This window comes from Zootoca vivipara, chromosome 6, assembly GCF_965207765.1.
Source record: "Zootoca vivipara chromosome 6, rZooViv2.hap1.1, whole genome shotgun sequence".
NCBI classification, from domain to species: Eukaryota; Metazoa; Chordata; class Lepidosauria; order Squamata; family Lacertidae; genus Zootoca; species Zootoca vivipara.
The window spans coordinates 64,113,692-64,136,433 of record NC_142589.1 but is presented as its reverse complement, the minus strand read 5'-3'; the positions used below and the strand labels follow the sequence as shown (position 1 = coordinate 64,136,433).

Here is a 22,742-nt window from a genome sequence, read left to right as displayed (position 1 = left end):
CAGAGGTGTAACTCCATTGTCTCTCAAGACAGTTGGACGCGAGCGGTGATGGTCCACATCACCAAGGTCTTTGGGGGAGTCGCTGCTAGGGAGTTGAGGAAAAGAAGGGAGTATCCTGATCAACGACATGGCAGTAGCTGCCCGGGGGACCGGACAGGAGGATTCCACCCCAGAACATTTTGTTGCTGGTCCCGCCGATTAAAAATGCTCAACACAGTTATCTATTTACCTATTTAGCTTATACTCTGCCTCTCCTCCCACAGGAGCCACAAACACAAATGTGATCAAGTGATACAGTCAAAAATAAAATATTTAAAACATTTTCATTAGTCTGCTGGCAGAGATCAGAAACTACAAAGCGATGATAAGCGCATTTCTTTTTTGGGTCATTTCCCTTCCATCGATTAGGACTGCATTCAAGAAAATAGCTTCCACTGCCCTCCACCACCAACCCTTGTGCTTTGGCAGCTGGCCACGCTACATTTCCCGACACAATTGCTGTGTCTGGCTGGGCTCTTGCCAAAGTGGCTTGGTGCAGCATGTCACACCAGTGGTACTACCAGAACTGCAGATGAGGAATCACTTTCTGAACCAAGCCAGAGGAGGCTTCAGGAATCTTCTGGGAAAGCTGCGGTTCCCCCACCCCCACCCCCAAGCTTCTGTTTGCTCATCATCTGGTTGGAACAGACTCAGAGAGCTTCTTTCATTTCCGCCTTGGAATCTTTATTTGTTTCAAGCCCCAGATGTCAATTAAACATTACAGATGTTATTATTCAGACCTTCTAAATCATCCCACTTGAAAATGTAAAGTGGGCATTCATGTGCACTTATTTCATCAATCTAAGGAAGAGCAGAGGCCAAGAGGGCCTACATGCCACAAATCAGAGAGTCCCTGGTTCAAACCTCACCTCTGCCTGAACTGTCTAGGGTGAAGGCATTCCCTCAAATAAAAAAACATATGATTAATTGACTAGCATGCCATTCATCAACCGAAAGCCACTGCTTTCAATGCTTAGACATGCTCTGTTCAGGGCAAGTATAATTTCCAGAGGAGCAGCCTCTGTTAGTATTTTTCAGCAAGAACAACAAGGAGTTTTGAGGCACCCTAAAGTCTAACAACTTCATTCATTTCTGTGTAATTATAAGCTGCCTTGCAGGGCAAAGCCCTCTTGAGGCAGCTTACGGGTGATTAGTTTCACAAGAATGTAAAAAGTGTGTTTCTGGACGAGGCCAGTGGCTCCATTAGCCCAGTATCTCGTTCTCACAGGGGCCAACCCCAGTCACAGAAGGGTCTGAACACACAGGCAACCGCCCCACTTGCAAGTCTTAGCAGCTGGTATTCACCTTTACCAAAGGTGTCGTGGACTTTTGCTCAAACACAGCACACAAGGGAGAAACGTGCTAAGAGGACGGCATGCTTGGCAAATCCACAGCGTGACCAACTCCCACCCGGAAACCAATGTCCCCACTGTGGAAGGACGTGTGGATCCAGAATTGGCCTCCACAGTCAATTACAGACCCATTGTTAAAATCATGTTTATGGAAGACAATCTTACTCAGATACAAGTGATCACCAAAGAAGAAGAAGAAGGTTCAGAGACATGGGGGAGTGGTTGGCACTGTGGTCTAAACCACTGAGCCTCTTGGGTTTGCTGATCGGAAGGTCAGTGGTTTGAATCCGCACAACAGTGGTGACCTCCCGTTGCTCTGTCCCAGTTCCTGCCATCCTAGCAGTTTGAAAGCTGCGACGGGAAGGTAAACAGCGTTTCCGTGCGCTCTGGCACTCGTCAGACGCGGTTTAGTCATGCTGGCCACATGACCCGGAAAGCTGCCTGTGGACAAACACCGGCTCCCTCGGCCTGAAAGCAAGATGAGCGCCACAACCCCATAGTCGCCTTTGACTGAACTTAATCATCCAGGGGTCCTTTAACTTTTTCACCTATTCAGAGACATACTTCCTCTAACAGTGGAGTGATCCAGCAAGACTCTCATCAGCCCCAACCAGCATAGCCAATGGTCAGGGATGATGGGAGCTGTACTCCAGAAACATCTAGGGGGCCACAGGTTCCCCATCCCTGCCTTTGGTAACTGGGTTTGTTTCCTATAAGTTTCTTCATCTAAACTTTGGAGCACTTTGCACAGAAACCAGGCAGCAGCTTCCTGCTGACAAGCGAGCCATGCCTCACCCACCATCACAAGGAAGGTTTGCCTTTTAGTTTGCACAGGCAACGGTGGTGATGATTAGCATGTTGAAAGCCCAAGCCTGCATGAGATGGGAGGTTCAAAATAGGTACATCAAGTTGCCATTTTGAGGCCACACATCTCAAAAGCCGTATTCTTCAATAGGACTCAGTTCCTGAAATTCCTTCTGATGGCACAGATAAAATATAACTGATGGAATTCTACAAGATTTAGCATAACTGTGTGAAAACAGTAAATATCCAAGGATCCCCAGGCATGCGCCTCCAGATGGTGGAGAAGTCAGGCACCATCCTGGCAACCAGGCATCTTCACTTGGCTGCAAGTGGCTGATAGCCAGGTGCAAAATGCACCTGGCGAATTTCGAACCCTGCCTCAGAGAGGTATATTCCCACTGACAGACCCCAATGAGGAATCTCATGGCATTAGCTGAATTTTCTGAAGTCTTCAAGGACAGCACCACATGCAATACAATGCAGTAGTCTATCCTTGCAAAATCCCACCTTCTTCTTGCCTTATACACTTCTTCAAGAAAACACCAGCCTTGTGCACTCTAGCACAGCGTTTCTCAACTAGTGTGCCGCGGAACAGCGGTTGAGAAACACTGTGCTAGAGTGCACAAGGCTGGTGTTTTCTTGAAGAAGTGTACAAGACGCTGGCTGGTGTGCCGCGGCGTGCGGCGGCGAGAAGGGCGATTTGCATTGTCACGTGCCTGGCGGCCGCCAATAAGTAGCACTCACCCGCCGGAAAGGAAGCCGGCCGGGTCACGATGCGGGGCGAGCGCAGCTCTCAACAGCCACCACCACGGGAGGGTGGTTTTAGACAAACTTAAAGAAGCTGGCTGGATGAGCTCAACCTGAAACTTGCTGAGCAAAGGATTGTGCTGGCAGAGAAATCAGCGGCTTGTGAAGCCTTATTACAGGAGATTGCAACCAACACAGCAATTGGCAAGTGTTTCTTACAGTCATAATTATATAGTCAATATAGGGCGGCACAGAGTTAAATTTTTTAACTTTTTTAATGGTGGTGTGCCTCGTGATTTTTTTCATGGAACAAGCGTGCCTTGGCCCAAAAAAGGTTGAGAAACACTGCTCTAGCACTTACCATCATACACAAATTTAATAAATAATAATAATAAATATCTTTATCGGAAGCATTTAAGCAGACGCTAGGTATTGATCCAACAAGGATGGCACGACTACGCTGGCCAGGGCTGCAGGTTGGCAAAGGCTGCTGTATGGATACATCGCCAATATCTGCCAAAGGGGGATGCACTTAATGTATCTGGTGCTGTGGGATCGAGTCCATGGAAGCTTTCACCACCGTAAATATATTAACACCTTTAAGATTCCATAGATATGTGTCTGTAAAATTATATTCCCAACTGCCCCAGGCCATTGCTTTTCTCAGTACACTCACTCTCTGTTTGTGGCACGAGTATTCAGTGCTGCCTTAGGCAGTTTTAGACTCTGGACTAAATTGGTCTCACACACCACCACCCCTCTGGAATTAAATGGCCCTTCACAGAGGCCCTTTTAGGAAAGAAATGTCTGCTATTTCACTTCTTCTGAAACATGGCAATCCAGCCCTAACAAACCTGGGGGGTTGCAACCTGCAGCGAGACCACAAAGGCCCTTCCCCCCAATCCAGTGGCAGAAGCAACACCCAGAAGGAGCCCCAGTATGAGGACAGCAGTCGGCCCTTCTAAGCACCAGAACCATTGGCAGGCGCCCAGTCATGCTGACCCCTAGCCCCAGCCTTTGCTGCTAGTTTCCCAGAATGCAATAGCATCCCTATTCTGTTGCAAGGAAAGGAAAGTTTGTGGGCCATCCCTGGAATATTGAATTACTCACAACTTTTACAGTTAAAATCAAGAGCTCACAATCGCAAGCAACCTGATCCCGGGTGTCTGGAAAAGGAACGGCTGACTCCGGAGCGCCAGAATAATCTAGTTTATCTCCCTATTCCTTCCTGGCACCTTTTGCGTCTGTTTGGGTCTATGCTGGCATTCGGCTCCCTATGCACGGGGGCCTCGCCATTTGATACCAGGGCTGGAAATTTGCCACCTAGGAAACCCTAGCTAGAAATAAGCAAAACGGGATCTGCTTGCTGCAAATTCTATACAGTATACTGCTATAGCACGGTTCACTGGCACGTGGGGTGGGGTGGGGTATAAATTAATGGGCCGACTAAAGCCTTTTGTAACTGCTTTTTCAAGCCATATTTGCCAGCCTTCTTGGAGCACTGCAAGGAATGAACCAATGGTCCGTCGACTCCAGCACCATGTTCCCACAGTCGTCACCCAGTTGCCTGTGGGAAACCTGCCCGCAGGACCCTGAGTGAACCAGCACTCTCCCCAGCTGTGATTCTCAGCAACTAGCATATGCGGCCATTGTGTTGGTTCAGACACCAGGCACTACATGGCGAGGGGGACCAACGGTGTAAGGCACTCTGTTCCCGAAGAGCAAGTCAGAATTGGAGGACAAGTCAGGAGGCAGGACCTGGAAGAATCACCAACAAGACCTGAGTGCAACAGCCACTTGGGATCTGCAGCAACTGGGTATTCAGAGGCATACTACCTTCCAATGCTGGAGGTGATTTCTGGAGGTTTGAGTTAACAGGCACCGCAGGCACATTTGCTTTCATTCTCTGGCTCAGACACAGGTGAAATAGTTGCACAGGAAGAAGAGAAAGGCAGGCCAGGGGAATAAAGAGCAGGCCCACCTACATATGGACAAGCAGCATTTTTAAAGAATGCATTAAAAAAAAACACATACACATAGAGCCACATTTAAGTCTGCCCGGTCAAGTTTCAGGTTTTAGAAGCAGCAGAAAGCTGCTTTGTGATCAGCACACAAAAAGCAGGTGGGGAAGAAGGTGTTGCAAATGTTTTCACATTCAGCACCGCCTAGGATGGACACTTATGCCTCACTGTAAAAGAGAAAACTTGTGACCCAAAGCAGGCCCAAAATTGGCATAACATTTGCACATGCCAATTTACAAGTATCTAGATGCAAATTTCAGAAATCATTGCTGGGACTCCAAATGGAACATACCGAGTCTGACCATTTGTTGGTCCCTTTAGATCAGTGTTGTCAACACTGACTGGTAGCAGCTCCCCGGGATTTCAGATGGGAGGGCATTCCCAAGTTCTACCTGGAGATGCTCGGGATGGAACATGGGACTGTGTGTCATTGCGAGTGTATTCCGCAATGTGTTACTGAACAAGTAACAGTGCATTGGCGGTGGATTTATTCTGCAATGCTTCCCCAAAGCTACCACATCACTGCTGTCTGGAGTGGCTCTAAACCAGCAAAAGCGGGGGGGGGGATCCCAGAACACTTGTGGTTTGAAAAGCTATGGGATTTCAGCAGGAAATTACAGAAGATGAAGCTGTCCCAAAACTTTTGCAGGTTTGAAAGCGGGAACAGGTATGGCTCCCCACGAGCACAAGGTAGAACCAGCAAAACAGTGGAATGGAAGCATTTTTTAAAACAAACAAATAAAAACAAGATCAAAGGAACGGCAGGGCAAAAAGGTACAGCTTCACATTACAGTATATGTATTTTCTTGAGACACTCAACTTTTTTGTCTTAGAGTAGGCACCCCCAAACTTCAGCCCTCCAGATGTTTTGGACTACAATTCCCATAATCCCTGACCACTGGTCCTCTTAGCTAGGGATCATGGGAGTTGTAGGCGAAAACATCTGGAGGGCCGCAGTTTGGGGATGCCTGTCTTAGAGGAAGCAGGGGGTGGAGGTTGGGAGGAATGTGCAGGATAAGTACACAAACAGTAATGTTTGTTACCTCAAGCTGGGTATTCCAAATGAACGTTCTTTGGGCTTGATTGCTTTAAATTAAAATTCCCAGGGCACATTCCAAATAAATCCACCTCACAGGTCTGGGAAAGTTAGGCAGGCTTCCTTCCTAGAGCCTATAGAACACCAAGTATAGCAACACAGAGATAACACCTAGAGTATGTGAAGGAACAGCAATTTGTGGTGGTGTTCCTTGCACCTCCTCCACATCAGGAACAGTTCCAGGCCAAGACATTCTGCTGCCTGAAAGGGAGCCTAAAAGCCTTCTCACTGGCAACATTCAAAAAACATTTTGCTGCCTCGTTAAAAGGCAAACCTACCAAATGTGCATTCTGAAACAAAATGCAAACCAAAACACAGCCGCCCTTCAAAATTCATACCTCTCCGAATTTGCAGTGCAGTTCCCCAGCCAAGTTATACGTACAAAAATGCATATGCCAAGGTAAAGTGTGCATTGCAAAGCATGCAAAACCTCATGGTAGGATTACTGCAATGTGCTCTGTGTGGGGCTACCCTTGAGGCTGGTTCACAGGCTGCAGCTAGTACAGAACTTGGTGGCTAGGTTGCTCGTCAGGGGCAAATTATTGCCAGCATGCAACATCTTGCATGTGGAATTTGCACTGGCTTTAAATCTACTACCGGGCCAAGTTCATGGTGGCGTTGGTACCAACATACAAGGCTCTATACAGCTCTGGACCAGTTTGCTGGAGAAACTGCCTTATGCCTTATACAACCAGTAGAACCCAGCAGTCTACAGGGATGTTTCTCCTGGCCAGCTCCATAGTAACTATATGGCTGTCCCTGTTCTGTGGAATAGCATTCCTGTCAACATACGACAGGCTCTGACTACCTGCACTTTCCAGAAACAACTGAATACACTTTTGTTCATACAGGCTTTCCCAGCTAGATGAAAGGGTCTTTGCCCAGAGGGTATATTTTGCATTGTTTTAGTTTTGTTTTTAAATGTAGCAGCTCCCCACCCCCGTTTTCATTGTACATAGCCTTGAGACGGCTGTGTTGTTGATAATAATAATAAAAATGTGAGGTTGCTTCAAGGAGAAGGCAACCTTTGGCAGGCTAGGGGTTCTAGAACAGGATGAGCAAGGACAGCAGGGAAGAATTTGTCAGGCTGTAAGAAGGGTAAAACCAATGAAGGTACGGAGGAGAAGTCTGTACAAGAATCAGGAGGGGACAGGAAACCAGCGAAGGGATTTCAGGAGGGGTGTGTCAACAATGGCTTTGGTGAAACAAGCTCTCTTCTCCAGCCCATCATTGAGACTGTTGGGATGGGTCTTGCCTTGCCAGACTGGTGGAGGCAGGTCCATCAGGGCAAATCAGTCTACCTTCAGCCACCCACCACCTGCCTGTCTTCTTGCTTACAACCAGTCTAGGGGGTGGCCCTGGCTCAGCATTGCCCTTGTAGAAAGAATTCAGGGGCGCAAACCAGAATTAGTTACCTCCACCCGTCTTTGGCTCTGCCTACTGTTTCACTGAATTTGCACTAAAAAAAGCTAATGAATTTTCATGAGGATGGTTTTTTATATATTTAAAAAAATCACAAAGTGATGTGGAAATGTGAAGAATTAACTCTTTATATAAGAAACTGAAAGAAACAAAAATTGGTAGATTCACCCACCCTTACTTTCAGATAACCAGGCTTAGGACTGAAGCCTGATGCAGCCTCTTAGTCCACCTTCCTGCTGCCCAGCCAATTTTTGAAGTACAGTGGTATCTCAGGTTAAGAACTTAATTTGTTCTGGAGGTCCGTTCTTAGCCTGAAACTGTTCTTTACCTGAGATATCACTTTAGCTAATGGGGCCTCCCACTGCCGCCGCACAATTTGTGTCCTCATCCTGAAGCAAAGTTCTTAACCTGAGGTACTATTTTTGGGTTAGCGGAGTCTGTAACCTGAAGCCTCTGTAACCCGAGGCACCACTGTAAAGGGGGGGGAGCCAGGCTCCCTCCCGCCACAGTCTCTGGATGGAGAAAGTCGGTAGAGAGAAGTTTTGTCCCTCTCCCAAACCACTAGAACTCATGGACATCCAATGAAGCGGGATGCTGGAAGATTCGGGACAGATAAAAAGGAAGCACTTCTTCACACACGCATAGTTAAACTATGGAACTCGCTGCCACAGGAGACAGGAATGACCACCAACCTGGATGGCTTTAAAAGAAGATGGGACAAATTCATGGAGGAAAGGGCTATCGATGGTTACTAGCCATGGGGGCTACGCTCTGCCTCCACAGTTGGGAGGCAGCGATACTTTCCAATGCCAGTTGATGGAAACCACAGAAGAGGAGAGTGCTCTTGTGGTTAGACCCTGCTTGTAAGTTTCCCAAAGGCATCCACCTTGCCCACTGTGACAGAAGGACTAAATGGGTCATTGGCCTGACCCCAGCGGGGCTCTTCCTAGGCTCAGTCTTACCCACAAATCTTCTGCCCTCCAACTTCTTCTCCCACTGTTCCGACTGGCATTAACCTTGGGTCTGCGGCGGCAGCACTGCACGTGATCAGGAAAGCTAGTCAAAACTAACCAGTGTGCTGCTCAAGGCAAGCAAAACTTTCCCCCTGTTGTTTTGTCTGCTGGCGCTTTGCCCTCCGCCCTGGTTGTGTGGGGCTCTGTTGGCTCCGGCATGTGCAAGCCACAGCAGGGATGTTCTCCAGCAAGACAGAGAGAGAGAGACGAGATTCCGCAGTGCTTCCCTGGCACAGCCTTCTTTCTATGCCCGGAATCTGCTGATCTTTCACTGCCAAGCCAGGAAAATCCTCCAGCAAAGCGCCTGCCTCTCAGCTGCCGGCACTGCAGCGTTACAGGGCTTCTCCCCATCCCCAAAACACACACGCACACAAAAAGGCAAAGGCACGACAGCTCTACCTTTAAAAAATAAATTAAGGGCACGGGGAGGGGCAGGGCTTGCTAGATCGGCGACGCACATTGCAGAGATCGCTTTCTGGACACAAACAGGTGTCGCCGTCCCCCTCCCGCCTGCAAAAGTTTGGGAAAGCAGGAAGTCTCTCCTTTAGATGACTTGGCATGTGCAGAGAATTTGAGGTGGCGGGGCAAGGCGGAGAAGGAAGGAGCCGGCGGGAGAGCCGCTATTATTGCCGAGAAGTTTTCTCCAGCGGCGTGGTCGCCTCGGCGTCTCCGTTTGCTGAGTAATGGCAACACGGAAACGTCACCGCAACGCCGCCGAGATGTGCAAAGTCATTCCAGGCGCCGGGAGAATCTCGACAGCTTTGGAAAAAGGAGAGCGCCCAGATCTGATCTGATCTGATGAGATTCTACTTCTGTGCCGCTTTTCATCCGAAGGAATCCCAAAGCGGAATAATAATAATAATAATAATAATAATAATAATAATAATAATAACAACAGGCAGCAACCCGGAGGAGGGGGCGGTGTTTTCACCCCTTCCCCCTCTCCCCCAACCCCATAACACAACTCACCCCCTAAATCGGCAGTCTTGTTCAAGCAAAAGAGAAAAGTAGCGGAGGCAAGAATGGGAGAGCGCTGGCCCAGTTAGATCACAGAATCCACCAACTCTCCAAAGTGGTCGTTTTATCTGCAGACTCTGCAGAGAGAGAGAGAGAGTGTGTGTGTCTGTCCCTTTCCTCTTCCTTCTGGTTTATAATCCACTGGCTTCTTCGAGCCTTCTTCCTCTTCCTCCGCTCCACCCCAAAGACCTGGATATCATACCCCAAAGACGAAGCTCCTTCGTTTTAGCAATGGCTTTCTACCCCAGCCCCATCAGCTCTCTCTCTCGCTCTCTCTGTCTCTACCATCCGCCCTTAACCGGATTTGGCCTTACCTGAGCAGGTCACTTTTGCAAAGCAGGCCCGGAGCAGCCCAGCGAGTCAGGGGCGAGTTAAAGGACTCCTCGCCCTTTAAGAAGCAGCCGCTCTGCCTCCGCCAGCCGCTCTCGGGAGCCCTTTCCACCTGCACCGCTGGGGACCTGCCTCTTCTGACGTCACTCCAGCGATGGGCCACGCCCTCCGTCCACCGTTCGCGGTGGTCACTGGCTGGCTGTCCCGCCGATCATTTCCCTCCGGGGCGCAGCGTTCCCGGACCTTAGCAGCTCCAATGGATGGAGGTGGCGGCTGGCAGGTGAAGCCGCGCGACGCCTGAAGCAAAGAGGACCAAGAAACAGCGTCTCTCACAACCCCCCCCCAAAAAACAAATAATAATAATAATAATAATAGGATTAGTGCATGCAAAAAGTGCCAAGCCGGGAACAGGCAGTTCTTTTCTAGCTGCTACCGCTGAATTTGAGGAAAACCTTCTGATTGGCTGAAAGGGCCGTGATGTCACAGAAAGTTTTTGCTCGGGCACTGTTATGACCTCAAGAAGCCAGCCCAGAAGCATTTGCAATTTCTAATAGAATTCTGCTACTAAAATAAGTTCCATCACTGAAATTCAAACGCTCATTTATGGATTACATCTGCTTTTTTAAAAGAAAGAAAGAAAGAGAAAGTCTCAAGCCAGCTACTGAAATATACAGTATAAAGTTTCTAAGTTAACCCCCCCCCAATTCCCCTGCAAACGGGATTTCTGTATCACAAGACTCATCATTTGCCAGAGATACACATATTTTTCGGGGCTTATGATGTTTATTTTAACATTGCAGTCCTATGCATCTGTACTCTGAAGTGCCACTGAGTTCAATGGGATTTACTCCTGCAAAGGTACTTGTAGGATTGGGGCCTTAATAGTTCCTACCTTCAGAATTGCCAGTTTTCTGTATAGTACAATAGTTGGCTGGGAGAAAGCTTCCTGGGAACAAATCAAGAGGGGAGAGTCTTTGTAGTAGACTGGTCTTTACTTTGTGATTTGATAGCTTTCTTTTATAAAGAAATTGAAAAGTAAATGAGGAAATGCCTTTGTTTAAGCAATTCAGGCCATTAAAATCCCAATATTAACTCTTCTGCTGCTTAATGTGTTCTCGGCAAACAATTATTTTCATTATTTAAGTTGATGCTATTTATCTTATTTAGTTTACTTGGACTTATTAAAGCCCACTTCGTAGCCCCGAGAGGCTAAGTGGCTTGCAAAAGACTCTCACAATCAAAATAATGTTCAGGTTGGGCATCATGAACAGAAATAACATTGTGGCCCTATGATGCCGGGATTATTCATTTCCTGTGTCCCTTGGGCGTAGCCAGGATTTATGTTGGGAGGCGGCAGGCTTCATGTTAGGGTGGGCAGAACTTTAGTTAATTGGTTTTATTGATTTACTTGATTTAAGGGGGCAGCTGCCCCCTTGCTTCCCTTGACTATGCCCATGTCCTGTCCACATCCATGGTGTTCTTTGATATTGCCCTTCAACCTCTGAACCAGCCGGATTTTGATCAGTCCACAAGGGAGGCAAGCCTTTCCTATGCCATGTGGCTCAATACCGTTCCCAGGTAGGGGGTTGCCCTCCCTGGTGGATGACATCTGGCAGTTTCCTTCTCTTTTCCTGCCTCCTGATGAGTAGTAGTATGGGCTTCTATGTAAACTGCTTAGATTTTTTATTATTAAGCGGTCTATAAGTCTTGTTAAATAAATCATACGGTAGGTATAGGGAGTTTCTGCCACCCCTGCTTTTTATTTGACATTACAGTGGTTGTTGTTTAGTCGTTTAGTCGTGTCCGACTCTTCGTGACCCCATGGACCATAGCACGCCAGGCACTCCTGTCTTGCACTGCCTCCCGCAGTTTGGTCAAACTCATGTTCGTAGCTTCGAGAACACTGTCCAACCATCTCGTTCTCTGTCGTCCCCTTCTCCTAGTGCCCTCCATCTTTCCCAACATCAAGGATTTTTCCAGGGAGTCTTCTCTTCTCATGAGGTGGCCAAAGTATTGGAGCCTCAGCTTCACGATCTGTCCTTCCAGTGAGCACTCAGGGCTGATTTCCTTAAGAATGGATAGGTTTGATCTTCTTGCAGTCCATGGGACTCTCAAGAGTCTCCTCCAGCACTATAATTCAAAAGCATCAATTCTTCGGCGATCAGCCTTCTTTATGGTCCAGCTCTCACTTCCATCCATCACTACTGGGAAAACCATAGCTTTAACTATACGGACCTTTGTAGGCAAGGTGATGTCTCTGCTTTTTAAGATGCTGTCTAGGTTTGTCATCCCCTTCATGGATCACTGCCTTGTCGTGGCGAAGGGGCTTAAATAACTTAGAGAAGTTATGTTTTGACCAAACGTGATCCACCTGGAGAAGGAATTGGCAAGCCACTCCAGTATCCCTGCCAAGAAAACTCTATGGACAAAGACAACAGGCATTACAGTGGTACCTCGGTTTAAGTACACAATTGGTTATGGAAGTCTGTACTTAACCTGAAGTGAACTTTCCCATTGAAAGTAATGGAAAGTGGATTAATCCGTTCCAGACGGGTCCGCGGAGTACTCAACCTGAAGCGTACTTAACCTGAAGTATGAGTGTAATTGGTTCTGGAAGTCCGTACTTAACCTGAAGTGTACTTAACCTGAAGCGAACTTTCCCATTGAAAGTAATTGGTTCTGGAAGTCGGTACTTAACCTGAAGCGAACTTTCCCATTGAAAGTAATGGAAAGTGAATTAATCTGTTCCAGATGGGTCTGCGGAGTACTTAAACTGAAAGTACTCAAACCAAAGCGTACTTAAACCGAGGTATGACTGTACTTTGATTTTTCTTACTGCGCTTTTTATTATTGGATCCTGAATTGTGTATATATATATTTTGTGTGTGTGCGCATGTGCGTGAACACAGGTAAGTGCTTACGACCAGCCTTATATCTGGTATTGCTCAGGAATGCTAAGGGGAAAAAAGTGAGGTTTTGAAGCCAGTGTTTAAAATCGGTGCCATTTTTAAAGGTTCGGCCCACCATCTTGATTCAAAATGGCATCCAGATGTATCCAAGCAGAGACAAGCAAAACCCTCTCCCTTGATTTCAGGAACCATCATGTAGAATTTGGTTATGAGATCTTCACAGGTGTCCAATGCATATCAGACAAACAACTTTCCAAAATATATAGGGGGAGACCCATTGTTTGTCCTACTCTAAGCAGGCCCACTGAAATTAATGGACGGAACTACCGCAACAGGTTCATTAATCCAGTGTTTCTCAACCAGTGTGCCTCCAGATGTTTTGGGACTACAACTCCCATCATCCCTAGCTAGCAAGACCAGTGGTCAGGAATGATGGGAGTTGTAGTCCCAAAACATCTGGAGGCACACTGGTTGAGAAACACTGCATTAATCTAATGGGTCTACTCTGAGTTGGATGACTACGATCCATAGATAGATAGATGATAGATAGATAGATAGATAGATAGATAGATAGATAGATAGATAGATAGAAGTGCTACATAAAAAAGCTAATGCAGACTTTTTTAATGCACTTCAAAACTTCTGAACACTTTTGCATAGAACACCAGTGGCCAAAGAGAAACCTTGGGCAATCCCAAAACTCACATCCAGCTGCTTGGGGATTAATTGGACCAAAGGAAGCCATTGCTTCACACGGTGTGTTGTACTTGTTCTGCAGGATCCACATGGCTTCTTGGAGATCATGGTAAAGTGCATGATGAAATCCATTATTCTTTCAGGTGGCTTCCTGGAGGCAGGGAGTTTCCCAGCTCCGTTACAGCAAGAACCTATGTACCAGTAAGAACTTAGGAAACTCTTATTCATCCAGCAGAGTTTTGTCTGCTCTGGCTGGCAGCGCCTCACCCAATCTCCAGCAGGCCTCTTTCTCCCTCCCTTCACCTGGTGTTTGATTCCTTTCGATGGAAATCCTGGGGAATGAGCCAAGGACCTTCTGGGTACAAAGCAAGTGCTTTGCCACTGAGCTATTCTCATCTGCATTTGTATGCCACCTCTCCATAGTGAAACCATGCTTCAGGTTTCCTACTAGTGGCTACCTGGTCATTTCAACTGGCAGTGCCAGAGATTGAACTTGCAGCCTTCTGCATTCAAAGCATGTGCTCTGCCTCTCAGCTGCATGGGCCTTCTCTACCTATAAAGTTTCAGCCCTCGTGACTCCGAAAGAAAAGTCGATTTAAACAGGAACGTAGGAAGCTGTCACAGACCATGGGCCCACCTAGTTTGCTATTGACTGCATTGGCTGGCAGAAGCTCCCCAAAACCTTTCTCAGCCCTGCCGGGAGATACCAGAGATCAAACCTGGCACCTTCTACATGCAAAGCAGATGATCTATGGATCCCCTCCATTTATGCAGGACACTTGGGTGCCAGTATCATTTCCACTTTCTGGGGTTTATTCTCTTTAAGCAGCGCCAGGAACATTGGACTTGCACACAGCAAAAGCATAGCCAGGCACTGTTGTGCTTGCTGGGGCAGCCCCCAGACTTCTCAGCTTGGCCCATGCATTTTCCAACTGGCTGAGTCATTGCGCTCCAGCGAGGGGTTCTGCTGACGGGGCAAAGAAGGAGGCTTACTCAAAAAAACAAACTCAGCTCAAACAAACAGAAGAGCAGCAGCAGGAGAGAGAGAGAGAGAGAGATTGCATGCAAATGCCACGTGGCCCCCAAGCTGCTGATCAACAGGTCAGCACAACAGGACACTAACCAGTCTGAGCTGAAGCAGCAGAAACTTCCTGGTGGCCAATGAACTGCGGGGTTATATTGTACCAGGCAAGTTCAGAGCGAGGGTTGTTCCCCCAATTGTCTGAAAGCTCTGCTCATAGCACCAAAGCTCAGTGGCAGAGCGAAGGATGCAGGGAAGGGGAGAGAGAAATTTGAATCAGTCCTCATTCAAAGGCAAACCTGCCAAAGGCCCCCATCTACACTGCATATTTAAAGCAGTATTGTACCACTTTAGACAGTTGTGGCTTCCCCTCCCCTTACAGGCTCCTGGGAAGTGTAGTTTAAGGGTGCTAAGCGTTGTGAAGAGACCCCCAATTCCCCTCACAGAGCTACAGTTCCCAGAATTCCCTGTAAAGAGGGACTGACCGTTAAAGCACTCCAAGAATTGTAGCTCCTTTTTTGCCTGGCTGTCTCTGCCAGGTAAATTCACCAAGTCTAGGGTGCTTTTGGCTACGGCTCTCCACCCACATGGTACATTTAAAGCACACAGCTCCCGCACTCCACCCACCCACCCACAGAAACCTGGGAACTACGGTAGTTTTACCCTGACAGTTTCAATCCCCCGCAACCTTAACAAACTACAGTTCCCAGGATTCTTTGCAGGGAGCCATGTGCTTTTAAATGTATGCTGTGGGTGTGGGATCTCCCATAACGATGGCCTCCTAACTGGGATTTCAGATCTTTCAAAGAAACACTGCTTTTGTTAATGTGTGAGTGTGCGTCGTACATACACACGGGGAGTTCCTTGGGAGTGGTGAGCGTTAGGGACAGTCTGAGCTACGGAAGTGTTTCTGGGGGGCTGGAAGCACAGAATCCTCCATGCTAGGAATTGGTGGCATTTGGCTAAGACACAAACAGAGTTCAACACACGTACCCACACCTCTTTGAAGGTCTCTTACTTATTAGCTGACAAAGATTAGGATTCTAAATAAGGCTACCCTGTTTAAATAAAGCAGTGGGTTGCCCTCACCTGGAATGCTGTCCTTAGCTGTTAGCGTGTAGATCTTAAAATAGACAGAGCAGTAAAGAGAAAGTAGTCAAGGACCAGGACATCAGAATGCTTGGGAGAGATTGAAAAGGGCATGTGCAGGTTTGCTATAGGAACGCGGCGCACTGTAACTGTCCCTATTTACTGCAGACATTTCCTGATTTCTCAATAGCTGGCCTGGCCGTGGTACATTCTGGTTTCTATTTATGCCTTTTGAAGATAACCTTGCTAAGATTTTGTCAGTGCGAGTTGCTAGGATTATAATTCTTTTGATGTTTCCCTCCCCAGCAACTATAGGAAAAAATATGGCATGGGATTTTGTCGGTCAGGACTGTTGCAGTGCGCTTTTATGTGGGGCTGCTCTCGAGGACGTTTCAGAAGCTGCAGCTGGTGCAGAATGCAACTGCAAGAGACCATGTGGCTGGGGACCAAAGAACATTGCATTGGCTGCCAGTAAGCTACCGAGCCGAGATACGGAGCCAGCGCATAACTCGGGTGCTCAAAAGCTTGTGCTGGCTGCCCATAAACTACTGGGCCAGCCAGGTTCAAGTATTAATTTGCAATGCCCTTAACAATGTGGGTCCAGGATATTCCAGCGCCTGCCTGATCCTTTATATCCCTGCTCACTCACAAAGATTTTGTGGCCTGTCACCATTAGTGGTCTCTCGTGGCTCCGGTGGACGATGCACACAGCTGTTGCTTTTGGTGTTGCGGGTCCATGCAGTGCTTTTTTTCCTTTTAAAAAATATTTAGGGGTACTCTCATTTTCCTACTCAAATTGAAATACTGCCCCTCAATGAGGCCAAACTTAGATTCACAAAAAGTTTAGGGTATGCGTACCCCTGCGTACACCCAGGGGGGGAAGCATTGGCTCTATCTTATGCCCACTTACCTGGGAGTAAGCTCCAATGAGCCCAGTGGGTGTTGTTTCTGAGAAGACATATATAGGATTGCTCTGACATAATTTAAAGAGGAGGCATGCTCTGCATTTGCTACTCAAAGTACGGATCAGTTGAAGACACATTCTGTTTAATATTGGGCATGCAGAGGATATGTTGTTGTTTAGTCGTTTAGTCGTGTGCGACTCTACGTGACCCCATGGACCATAGCACGCCAGGCACTCCTGTCTTCCACTGCCTCCTGCAGTTTGGTCAGACTCATGTTCGTAGCTTCGAGAACACTGTCCAACCATCTCGTCCTCTGCCGTCCCCTTCTCCTAGTGCCCTCCATCTTTCCCAACATCAGGGTCTTTTCCAGGGAGTCTTCTCTTCTCATGAGGTGGCCAAAGTATTGGAGCCTCAGCTTCACGATCTGTCCTTCCAGGGAGCACTCAGGGCTGATTTCCTTCAGAATGGATAGGTTTGGTCTTCTTGCAGTCCATCGGACTCTCAAGAGTCTCCTCCAGCACCATAATTCAAAAGCATCAATTCTTCGGCGATCAGCCTTCTTTATGGTCCAGCTCTCACTTCCATACATCACTACTGGGAAAACCATAGCTTTAACTATACGGACCTTTGTCGGCAAGGTGATGTCTCTGCAGAGGATATAGTTTGTTTAAATTCGCTTTTTAAATGATCGTGTAGGGTATTCTAGGAGGGTTCACTTAGCCCTTCTGTATTAGTGAGGCCTATTTCCTACCTAATGGTGTTTAGGATAGCAGCCTTGAACTGGATTTCCATTCTTTGGCAATTGCAATCTTTCTGTCTTCTACAGCAGCAGCGCCTGATTTTGAATCATTGGCATGCATTGGTTCAGGTCTGCCTAAAGGGTAATTTAGAACATGGTTTCCCAAACCTCTGGGTTCAATGACCCTTTGATAAGCTTAGGAAGTTGTCATTGATTGCCCTCTCCGACTGAAATTCTTAGGAATGCAGATGCAATGAAGTCAAGAAATATCAATCTATATTCAATATTTATTAATCATCAATCCAGGAATAATAAAATCTTTAAAAAGGAAGAAAAAACGTGATACCTGCAGAATTTCTTTTAGCAATAAAGCAGCATGGTTCAAAAATACTGTTGTATTGTGGAATCATCTATTAAATGCAGAGGGCAGATCCACACTAGACATTTAATACACATTCAATGCACATTTAAAGCACATTCCTTTCCTCAAAAAAAAAATCATGGGAATCATAGTTTCCCCCACAGAGCTGCGATTCCCAGCACCCTTACCAAACTACAGATCCCAGGATTCTTTGGAGGAAGCCATGTGCTTCAGATGCATAGTGTGCATTTGCCCAGATGTTCCTCCTTGGCAAGGAAGGTGCACTCTGTACATGCCTCTGCCCTTTAATTCCGAGTTCCTAATCCATTTTTTGTGTGCTATACTTCATAAATGTATTTTCCACCCCAGGGTGTTTTGTGCCCACCCATTTTTATTTAACCCCCCACCCCCACCCCGCATAGTCCTATCAAACCCTATGGTCAATATTGACTTAGAGGTCATTTCAATTTCTTTCCTTTCGTACAGCAATATGTGCAAACTCTACCTTTAAAGCACATTCTCCCCCTCTGGGCCCTGTAGCCCTGTAGTTTACCCATTGCAGACTTACAATTCCCACCAGCAACCCTTCACAAACTACAGATCCCATAATTATTCAAGGGAAAGAATGTTCTTAGAATGTGCTTTACGGGTAATATGCGTACACTGCCTTAGTTATTTTAGTTCTGTGCTGTAGTCCCATTGTATCCTTCCTATGCAATGGTGAAAAGGCCCTTTCCTATGACCTGGGGACGCTCCCTTTGTTTTCCAGCCCAGCAAAGCCTAGAAGATGCCGAAGCGTAGCCAAGAGCTCCATCCTTTGAACATATCCTGGCAAAGCAGAGGAACCAGCACCTCGCCTCTTTTCAGCTGCAAAAAGTGGCAGCCAGGTTGCCCCAGAACTGCAGGATCCTCTTCCTCCATTAGCGGCAGCTGGGCCTGGCTGATAAGGAGCTTTACTTGCTAGGCAAGGGAGCATTCTGAGGATGAACTCGCCTGATGGCAAGTACCAAGAATCTCCCCCTGGCTCCCTTATCCCTCTAGAAGCAGCTGGGGCCAAGCCGGCACGCCCAGGATGGGCCCCATCAGCCAGACACACACGGGACAGTGGCGGCCTGGGATCAGGCGATACGGCTGTTTATGTCCTGGTCACAGCTTGCAGGGACCGTGAGCACGTCCTGGGTGATGAGCTGGGCTCTCTATCCAAGCTGGGCCACCACCGTTGAGCAGTCAGATCCTTCCTGGGATAATTAGCTACTCCCCAAGCAAGGCAAATGGATGCACATGCCAGAGATGATGGAGAACAGGAAACAGCTGCTTCGCAATAGGGCAGAGGGAAAGGTCCAGAAAGGTGTCTCCAATAATGTTACTTATTGTAGCTCTTGCAGTCCCGTAGTTGTAAGTAGCCAGTTATGTTTTGCAAAGTCTTCTTAAAGGGCAAAGTTCAGGCGATGCTTAGAGAGGAATTCTACAATGAATCTGCTAAAGAAGATCTCATATGGCAGTGATCCCATTGTACGCTTCCCCGGGAATGAGTAAAACTATCGTTTAAAGCCATAGATCCCCACGATATAAATGCCCCCCCCTTTTTACACATTCAGCAAACAAATCTATGTACAAAAAGGGAAAGGGAAATTGCCTATGAATGCATTCAGCGGGGCTGAATATAAGAAAGAACAAGCAGTACATATATTAAGGCAGATTGCAATCAATGTTTCGAAAGCTTAGCAGCTAAAATATAGATCAGTGTAGTGTGATTTATTTTTGTCTACTATTTTGCTCAGGCTGTGCATTAAATTGATTTTTAAATGTTTTTTTAAAGTGTTTGGCTTTTACTGGTTTTACGTTGCTCTAGGACAGTAATATATGTTTGATTTAAACAAGCAAACAAACAACCCACTGCCTATTGCACTAACAACATTTAATTTTAACTGGTTGTATATTAGGTTTGGTCTTTTAGGAACTCAAGACTCGTTTGTAAATGTGTATGTTGCAAAACAGCAACTGTCAAAACAGCCTGTGGTTGGAACCCTGAATTTCTTCTAGCACTGCCATCACAGACCCAGACCCCTATTCGAGGCTCACCTTAGTTTTCTTCCTCCCCAGACTTAGGGTGCTCCCAGACTCTATTCATTTCTGGGCCCTGCAGATAATGCTGAAGTCCTCTTCTTGACAGGCCTTTTAGTTAGTGAGGTGAACACTGCCATCTAGTGACCAATGCCTCTAATGAAGGTGGAAAGAAAGAGGGAAATGAAGACAAAAATAATCTCTTCCCTTCCCTTCATTAATAGCAGCACAGCTGATGCAGTTTAGGGTTCTGCCCAATGACCCAGTCATCCCTCATTCATCCTCATTTGCTTGCACAAAGCTTATGCTGTAGTTGGACTATTGTTTATTTACACGGCGGTTATACAACAATCGGCATTCATTGTTCATCCTGATTTGCTTGCAGGGGGTTTACGTATTTTCCTGCTAGTCGTTCATTTACCCCAGACTTTTCATTTCTCCCCATCACTTTCCAAACTGCAAGTGGCCCATTTTTGGATTGTTGTTGCTAAAGTAGGAGCTACAGCTACGGTAATTAACCCCTACTCAGAGTAGACACATTGAAATTAAGGAGCCTAAACTAGTCCTGGCCATTACCTTCAAGGGGTCTTCTCTGAGTAGGACTAGCATTGGCGAACACCTTAGATTTGCTAGGCTAGGGCAGCAGAGTGCTTTAGGAATAAGCCTAAAATTGAATCTCACCCTACCCCTTGCAAAACACTGACTGTCTGGAATCTGAAGGCACCTTTATCCTATAAAGATCATCTGAGACCTCTAGCAGACTTGAGCTTAAACTGCAAGCTCCTGTGTTTCCTATTGCCAGGAATTATTATTCCTTGATAAGCTACTGTACGTGGTCTGGATCCATCCATTCTTTTACTCTACAAGCCAGTCCCTCTTGTCAGAGATTCACCCAGAAGACTGAATGGAAGCCCTGAATATACTACCCTGTGAAGGGCAGGGAGGGAGATGAGCCCCCCGTGGAATATTGTGGCGAGGACCGGCTTCCATAAGCTGTTAAGCCTCCGCAAAGCCCCTCTTACATTCAGGCCACACTAACTGGCTGCTGCTTTGCACATCTGTTCTGCAGCTATTTGTAGCTCAGCATCAAGGGCTTTGGCTTCTGGAAGGGAGCTGGCCGCCTAATGTCTACTGCCTTCGTTATCATTGGGATGGAACAGAAGTGACAGCCAGGCCACATATTCCAACCGCCTCCTATTTTATAGATGCAGTCCTTGGTTTCCAGTACCTGTCCCTGGGAGATCACAATCTCCATTTTTGCTCTGGGGCATGTTTGGGAGGGAGAATGTCCCTTTTAAAAAAGAAAGAGAGAGAGAGAGGTTTGCAAAAATGTGCATTAGGAGCCAAGCCTGGTGCCAGCATGCAGCACCCTCAAGCAATTGCCAGGTCTCCTCAACACCCCAGAAAGGGCTGCCACTGACAGCCCCCACCCCTTTAAACACACACACACACACACTGTATTTCTATAAGATGCCCCCATGTATAAGACTATTTTGGTGGGACTCCAAATTAAGAAAACACCCTTCAGCACTACCCATGTATAAGACGAACCCCAATTTTAAACCTAATTTTTTGGTTAAAAAACCCTAGTCTTATACACAGAAAAATATGGTACTGTATATAGGCAGCTCTCCAATCACTGCCAAGCAACAGGGCTGTTAATTTCCCACAATATCCTTGATGTAGCAGGGCATTCTGGGAAATTTAAACAGCCACCTGCCTATTACTGCCAGAGCTCACCCACAACAAAGGAAGCTTGGGAGGGGGTGCTGTAGGTCATCTAAAGCCCCACTTGATGCAAGAAAGCCAGAGACCAAGCATCCCTGGTGGGTGGGCTAGACATCCTCTGCTTGAAGACCTCCAGTCTACTGCTCCTCCAAGGCAACCAATTCCACTATGTTCCAAAGCAGCATCTCTCAACATCAAGAAGCTTCTCCAAAAGTCCAGCTGAAATCCACCCTCCCCTGAATTGATGCCATACAGTCAAGTCCTGCTTCTCATACCGTAGGCGAGGGCCCAGACTTGTGTGACAGCCTTTCAGGTGTTTGAGGAATGCTACTGAGTGTGCTCACTGGAAGGACAGATCCTGAAGCTGAGGCTCCAATATTTTGGCCACCTCATGAGAAGAGAAGACTCCATGGAAAAGACCCTGATCTTGGGAAAGATGGAGGGCACAAGGAGAAGGGGACGACAGAGGACGAGATGGTTAGCCACCAACATGAGTCTGACCAAACTGTGGGAGGCAGTGAAAGACAGGAGTGCCTGGCGTGCTCTGGTCCATGGGGTCACGAAGAGTCGGACACGACTAAACGACTAAACAACAACCGAGTGTGTTTCCGAGCACAATTCAAAGTGTTGGTGCTAACCTTTAAAGCCCTAAACGGCCTTGGCCCAGTATACCTGAAGGAGCATCTTCACCCCCACCATTCAGCCCAGACACAATGTCCAGCACCAAGGGCCTTCTGGTGGTTCCCAGAAGTGAGAAGTGAGGTTACAGGGAACCAAGCAGAGGGCCTTCTTGGTAGTGGCGCCCGCCCTGTGGAACACCTTCCCATCAGATGTCAAGGAAATAAAATAACTATCTGACTTTTAGGAGACATCTGAAGGCAGTCCTTTTTAGGGAGGTTTTTAATGTTTGATGTTTTATCACTTTATTTTTGATAATAATAATATTCTGTTGGGAGTCGCCCAGAGTGGCTGGGGAAACCCAGCCAGATGGGCAGGGTATAAATAATAAATTATTATTATTATAAAATATTATTACCACATGTTCCACCCCAGCCCCCACCCAGTCTTCTCTTCTTCAGGCTAAATAGACCCAGTTTCTTTCTGGAACAGGTGTGCTCAGTTCCCCAACGCTGTTTGCATGGGACTCTGAAATATGCATGCATTGCTAGCTATTTGACTGACGACTTTTTTAAAAAAGGTTTATTGTTATCATCTTTAGCTGCAGCGCCATAGAAACACAGTAACACAGGGAGCCGCCTGACAGAGTTGGACCATTGGGTCCATGTAGTTCAGTATAGTCCACACTGACTGGCAACAGCTCTCCAGGGTTTCAGGCAAGGGTCTCTCCCAGCCCTTCCTGGGAAGTGAACTGCACTCATTCCCATTTGC

General features: G+C 47.0%; 1 protein-coding gene across 3 annotated transcripts in view; it reads right to left on the bottom strand.

Annotated features, from left to right (window-relative positions):
- Positions 1 to 9,919, bottom strand: part of EPB41 (erythrocyte membrane protein band 4.1) — a 140,099-nt gene extending 130,180 nt beyond the window's left edge. The window contains exons 1-2 of one of the 3 annotated variants that reach the window (XM_088672444.1): positions 9,826 to 9,919; positions 9,464 to 9,588 (exon numbers count right to left, since the gene is read on the bottom strand). The gene's annotated coding sequence lies outside the window, so the exon portion shown is untranslated. Of the gene's footprint in view, positions 1 to 9,463; positions 9,595 to 9,825 lie in introns of those variants that run through there. The other 2 variants (XM_088672422.1, XM_088672425.1) reach the window with 2 other exon arrangements.
- Between the last annotated feature and the right edge of the window lie 12,823 nt (positions 9,920 to 22,742).